Raw genomic sequence first — 6,514 nt, 5'->3', positions numbered from 1 at the left:
AGAAAGAGTCACACAGGTCTTCGTCACCGTGGTAACACCTACAGTACAGACTCTCCCATATTGTTTTCCTCACCCACTGATCACACAGAAAAAAAATTGTGGTTGTTATCTAACTCCTTTGTGGCCTGACATCATAATGGATTCATTTGTCAATCATTCTTGAGTTACCATGCATGCATAGAGGATAAATTGATTCATTTCTTGCTCACCAGCTGTCATAGGAAAGAATGCGCAGACTAGCATGCTAATAGTCGTTAGCACCACAGTGAGCTCAACATCCACGTCAACATCGAGATGGATAAACCTTGAATTTGACGCTGCTCTGTCCAGGCTCCCATTAGACTAACTGTTTCCAGGCAGTGTAAATGCTTTGCAGCCATTGGATATGAGCAGAAGGCCCTATTATGTGTGAGCATAGGGATAACCTAGTAATGGTGAAATTGTCCATTACTAGGTAGCGTATAGTAAAAAAAATAAAAACGTAAAAACTGATTCACATGAGGGATGCAAGCTTCTTGTTTCCCTTGGGTGCATAAAGGGAAATCCATTACCAGAGGTAAGCAATGCATTAAGGCAAGATCCAGAGCGTGCTGATGAATTGAAGTCACAGCGTTCTGTCGACAGGGGCCTCAAAACTGTGGGTGAAAACTGTCCAGTGACCCGTGTCAGCGACCTGCTGCCTCGGTCTGCTCACTCCTGCTGTTTACAGACCTGCTGCCTTGGTCTGCTCACTCCTGCTGTTTACAGACCTGCTGCCTCGGTCTGCTCACTCCTGCTGTTTACAGACCTGCTGCCTCGGTCTGCTCACTCCTGCTGTTTACAGACCTGCTGCCTCGGTCTGCTCACTCCTGCTGTTTACAGACCTGCTGCCTCGGTCTGCTCACTCCTGCTGTTTACAGACCTGCTGCCTCCGTCTGCTCACTCCTGCTGTTTACAGACCTGCTGCCTCGGTCTGCTCACTCCTGCTGTTTACAGACCTGCTGCCTCGGTCTGCTCACTCCTGCTGTTTACAGACCACCTGCCTCGGTCTGCTCACTCCTGCTGTTTACATTCAACTCCCTATCTGATGTCAGGACTAACGTCAGCACTTATAGTACATACAGCCCATCTCCTTTCGCCACAGTCTACGTCAAGGTGGCAATAAAATACAACCTTAACAAGTTCATCTTGAATATCTTACAGGTAAAGGACAATCATAGCATCAGGCACAACTGGAAGTGATGTAGTCTGGCCACCGTGACTTCCTCATGGCAAGGAGATGGAGACGCCATTGTCTCATTGAAGTATAGGTCTGTAAACAGAGATTGGTCATTGTTTAAAGTGATTGACTTGGGTCTTTAAGGGGGGACTTCAGCCCACTGGTGTGTCACTATCATTGAGTTTTGTTTGACTCCATTTTCGTTTTATGGACTTTGTTTGACTATTTACAAAACAGTGCTGCAACCAAATGCTCTGCTTGCCAGTTTTTCCATTTGTTGAGCACTTTGTAGAGCTCAGAGGATTTGGCCTAACCTTCCGAGACAGCTGCATTTGCACGATCAAGACCATGCGAGACTCCATCTTGCCAAGCTCCAAGTGATTTATTTGTGCTTGAAATACAGTGGTTCGGACCAATCAACGTTTTATGTGGAACTACTGGCAGCTGGGGAATGATTTAAGTTAACCTGTGATAGACGGTGATAGACAGATGGTTCATCCAATCACATGCCAAGTATTTTTTTGAAAGAGCCCACCCTTTTCCAAACTGTTTTCAAGGACGACTACCCAGATGGTTCTGTGAAACAAACCATTCGACTTTGTCAGGCAAAATTTGGCCTCCAGGTTTGAGAAGTACATATTGTGTAGAAGATTAAGTTCAGGTGGACACTGTTGTCATTTAATTTACTGCAGCAAATAAATGGCTTGTAATCCTATTAAATACAAACAACACAAGTACTTAAAGTTACACTCATTAATTAAAATCCATCCACCCACTCTGATAGTCTAATGGCTGAGTGAGATTTGACCATTCATCAGCCCCACACAAACGACTTAAACAAAACAAACAGACCCTCCATCCTTCAGGCCAATAGTAGGCTGCGTGGGGCAACAGACTGGAAACCCAGCATATGATGCATCTTGATCCGGAGGGGGCAACCGAGCTTCAAGCAACATCTGTCTACTTAACCCTTGTCAGCCTATCGTAAAGGTCAAGTACTAAACAGAGAGAGAGAATGTTTTTGACAGGCTATCGTGACAGATTGACAGAGAAAGGAAAGAGAAAGAGAGGGAGAGAAGGAGGGAAGGAGGGTGAGGGCGGGTAGATGGGTGGTTGTTACGTAAAGTAATCGAGTTAGGCAAGTCACATCGGCCAAAAGTTCTCTCTCTTTCATCTTCCCTCACTCCCTTCTCTCAACTTATCTCTCCCTCTCTCTTTCACTCTCCATCTCAAATCCATTCAAGGGGAGAATGTGTAACATAAGTGTCTGTTTTGTTGTGCTCCTGCCTACATTCTAGCTTATTTGAGCAGACATAACATTTCCTCTCTCCATTCTGAACTGTGGGTACAGATAGGGACCCGAAGTCTGGTCCTTAGATGTTGACGCAGTGAGTTGAGGAGGACTGATAAGAAGTGCGAGTCTGGTTCCCTTATCTCTCTGACAAATGTGTTAAGGAACCACTGCAATGATTGATGGAGGAGTAATATGATGAAGCAATGTGTGGAATTGAAAGACTTAAAGCTTCATTTGGATGAAGCATACATCTCCTTGAGTCACCTCTTTCTTAGAGTGGCGCGCCCCTTCTCTGTTTCCCTCCTTCCTCCTTCCTCCTTCCTCCTTCTTCTGGCTGTCTCTTATCGGTCAAACTCTGTTTTCTGAGATGTTTCATGCTCAGTACCCATGAAACGAACAATACTGTCACGCAGTCTAGCTCTGTGCGGTGTGGTTTGTGTGCATTGCGATACAAGGAAGAGTAACAGTAAACTGAAAGTGGAGCCGGTCACGTTTGCACGATTGCTGTAATCAACACTGTTTTTTGGAAAGAACATTAATCATAATCTACCCAGTAAAATGACATGTGTGGCATGCCAGCAAACAGAAGCTACATCTTCCTCTTCTACTCCCGAGTCCTCTCTTCTTCCTCCTCCTCTGCTCTTATTTCCTCTTTTCTCTGCCCCCCCCCCCCCCCACACACACACACACACACACACACACACTCCACTATCCTCTTCTATCCATCTACTGGCAGATGAGTCAGAAGAGAGGAGGTCAGGGGGTTCATTAATCTGTTACAAAATTGCAGAGAAGAGCTGTGCTCATCCTGCCCCCAGGGAATGGAAGGCTAATGACCCTATTACACACACAGGGAGCTGTTGCCCCAGTAAAGAAGAGAACGGACAGCCTGTAGTGCAGGTATTCATCGACCCTCACTGGACTGAACACTCCATCTGTAACAGTTAGCTGAACCATCCTGCACTGAAAGGTATCCCTTACTTTTCGCACGTGTTCATAAGCAGCCAAGCTTTAGAGACCCCTTGCGACAGAGCCTTCCCTTTCAAAGCATTGGCCGCATAGTGCAAACGATCACTCAACGTAGCTATTTCAAATCTTTTCTCTTGAAATTATAATGTTTGTTCAGAGATGGGCCTCTGAATGCTTGTGACCTTTTCCTTCTCAGATTTTTGGCACATGTCGATCGACGGTTTTTGTGACATGCTTTGAAACAACGTGTTCCGTATTGTTCACCGTTGCGCAAGCCTCTTGTCAAATGCCATCGACTTGAATCCCTTTCGAGAACTGAGCAAACTAAATGAATGTGTTTGGTCTGAGAGACCTTGCAGCATTTCCTCATCTCAGGGAGTGCTACAAGGTAACAAAATGCAAGGAAACATTTCCCAAGAAATCACAGAATAATCTGTGGCACATCAAAGTATCTGCCACATAGATGGGTTTCAGTCAGGTACATACATAACATCTAGTTTGACAGTATTTTCATCATTGTAAGAATTAGATATATAATTGAGCTGAATTAATTTCATTTGTAGAGTGCTCTCGACCGAGAAACCAAGACTATGGGTTGGAGGAGAGAACAGAGAACAGAAAGAAAGATAGTAGTAGAGGTAGGAGAAAATAACCGGCAATAGGATGCAAAGCTGAGAGACGTGAATATCCTGGTTCAAAGGACAACACTGAGTGAGTGGGATTCCTTTTCAGTTAGAACCACGGCGTTGCAGCAGATCGGAACATGTTTTCAGTGAGGAGCATTATAAAAACGATTCAAAAGCCAAGACTCAGAAACTCAAGGACATAAAACTGTGACTTGTTTTCCGCCAAGACGACCAGAGGGACCCCGGTGTATCTCCAGCTGCGGGCTCCATACTAGGGAGGGTTGATGATCCCAGAGGCTGACACCCGTTCACACCTGCTGGGGTCTTTGAAGCAGCAGCCTGGGGTGCGATCTTTCCATAACTCTGGCAGTGGATGTCTCCCTGTGGTTATCTCGAGAGTCATCTGAAGCTGGGGATAGCTCAGGGATAGTTCCTCCGCCAGCTTTGCCTGCCTCCAAAACCCCAGAATACTCCCTGACAGTGGAGGACACATGTTTATTTGTTTGGGGAGGGGTGACACAGCAGCACGTCTAAGGGCCCTGAAACCTCACAGTGCATTGACACGCAAAAGAACTATCCATTTTGATCGGCGAATGATCAATGTAATGATTCCAATAAGGCTCCTTGTTGCATGACATTGGAGCTTGTGTCAGCAGACAGCAAGGAATTGGAGGAAAACTGACAACAAGCAGGTAAACCAGATCCAAAACAGCTGTGTGCCAAGATAGCTTGAGGGTAGAGAGCATTTCAGGAGAGATTCAAAGATCCTTCAGACTTGCCAATTCACTACAAAGCTTCACTATAAAGCAACAGTTAAAGAGCTAGATCAAGAAAAAACTTTGGGCTTATGCCTTGCATTACACTGAAACTGAAAGAATAGCTTTTTGTATAATCAATTCTTTATCATTCCTTAAGACTGTCCAATTTTGTGTTATTACGGAAAGTAAATTGAATTGTTTTATTGATGTAACCTTAACCTTATTTATCTTAAGGGTTTGATGTTTTCTGTACTGTTAGTGAGGTAAGGAGGGTTCTTACAGAGACTTTTTCATCCAGTCTGCTAGCCAACAATAATCCTGTTTTTACTATTACATCACTTGTGTTCATGGTACTGGAAATTCTGTATTGTTTTCTGTTACATAAGATTTAAGTGCCTTTGACTTGAATAGCTGTAAAGTCCATAAAGAAAGAAGAGAAAAACCTTTCGGTCCGGAGGTTAGATTTTAATTACCTTATTTACATATCCTTGTGTGAAAAAGAACGTGGTTAAATATTTACCTTTTAACCATGTCTTCCAGGCAGATTGTTAAATAAACAGACAGCCATAGTTTGAATTCCTTTTTAGAATTGGATAATTAAGCTGAATTAAATAATGTACAGTTCCCAACCTTTACTAAGAATCTGAAACTGCTAGAAAGCGTTTGGAGGGATGTCTTTCTCTTGCTTTCAGTCTTCCAACCAACAACCACCCAAGTATTGACTGCCATTTGGAGCAAAGGGCTGCCAGGGCACTCCTAGTTCATATGTTCACCTGGCCTCTGAGGACTTATTTGAGCTAAGTGTGTGTCTGTGTGTGTGTCTTTGTGTGTGTTTTGAACACACACTCACGCGCACAGCCTTTCCTTACTCTCTTACCTGTGTCTCCCTACATCGTACATGAGGAGGATATCGGCCTTATCAAAGGTTTATGAGCTGGCCGTCAGTACAGCATGTGAACCATGTGTTCCTCCTCGGCTTGCTTGCAGACTGTTTTCTCTATGTCGGCAATAGATCTCCTGTACCTGTCATTTGTCTTCAGCTTGTGGATACTCTGGTCAGACACCCCCCTGGTTGTCTGGCTAGGTTCCCTGAGGCCCACCCCCTCCACCCCTCACAGACATACCCTTACCTGGCTGAGCCTCTCCCCTGCCAGAGATCCAAGGCCCCTGGGATTCCCATTACACGCCGCGGTAAAAGATTGAGCACAGATGTCAAACTGTTTGTGCTTGGTCCAAAATCCACTTTTATGGGCACAGAAATACATTCGCAGGCCAGCCTTTGATGTTTGATGGCTTTTGGAGGCACATGTCATGGGATTGACATACAGCTTTTGGAGTCCATCACTGTGGTGCTTCTGATATCTTTCAGAAAGTGTATTGTCGGTCATGCCTTGGCGAATGGCTTGTGTTTGTGGTTCTTGCTATGACACTAAACAAACCTTAAACGATTTGGGTTTGTCAATGATCAACTGTACACCCAGCACAATGCATTTAAGCACCTAAAGCATACATTTCAAGTGATATGCAACTGATTAAAATGGGGTGAGTACATCTCCCCATTCTCAGACCTATGCCAAACAGTGAGTGTTGGCATCTAGTGCAACTAAACTATAATAGTCTACTATAATCAACTGTGGAAAAAGCAATAAACACCCCCAAATTAACATTA

This window comes from Hypomesus transpacificus, chromosome 4, assembly GCF_021917145.1.
Source record: "Hypomesus transpacificus isolate Combined female chromosome 4, fHypTra1, whole genome shotgun sequence".
Taxonomy (NCBI): Eukaryota; Metazoa; Chordata; class Actinopteri; order Osmeriformes; family Osmeridae; genus Hypomesus; species Hypomesus transpacificus.
This window is presented reverse-complemented; position numbering follows the sequence as displayed.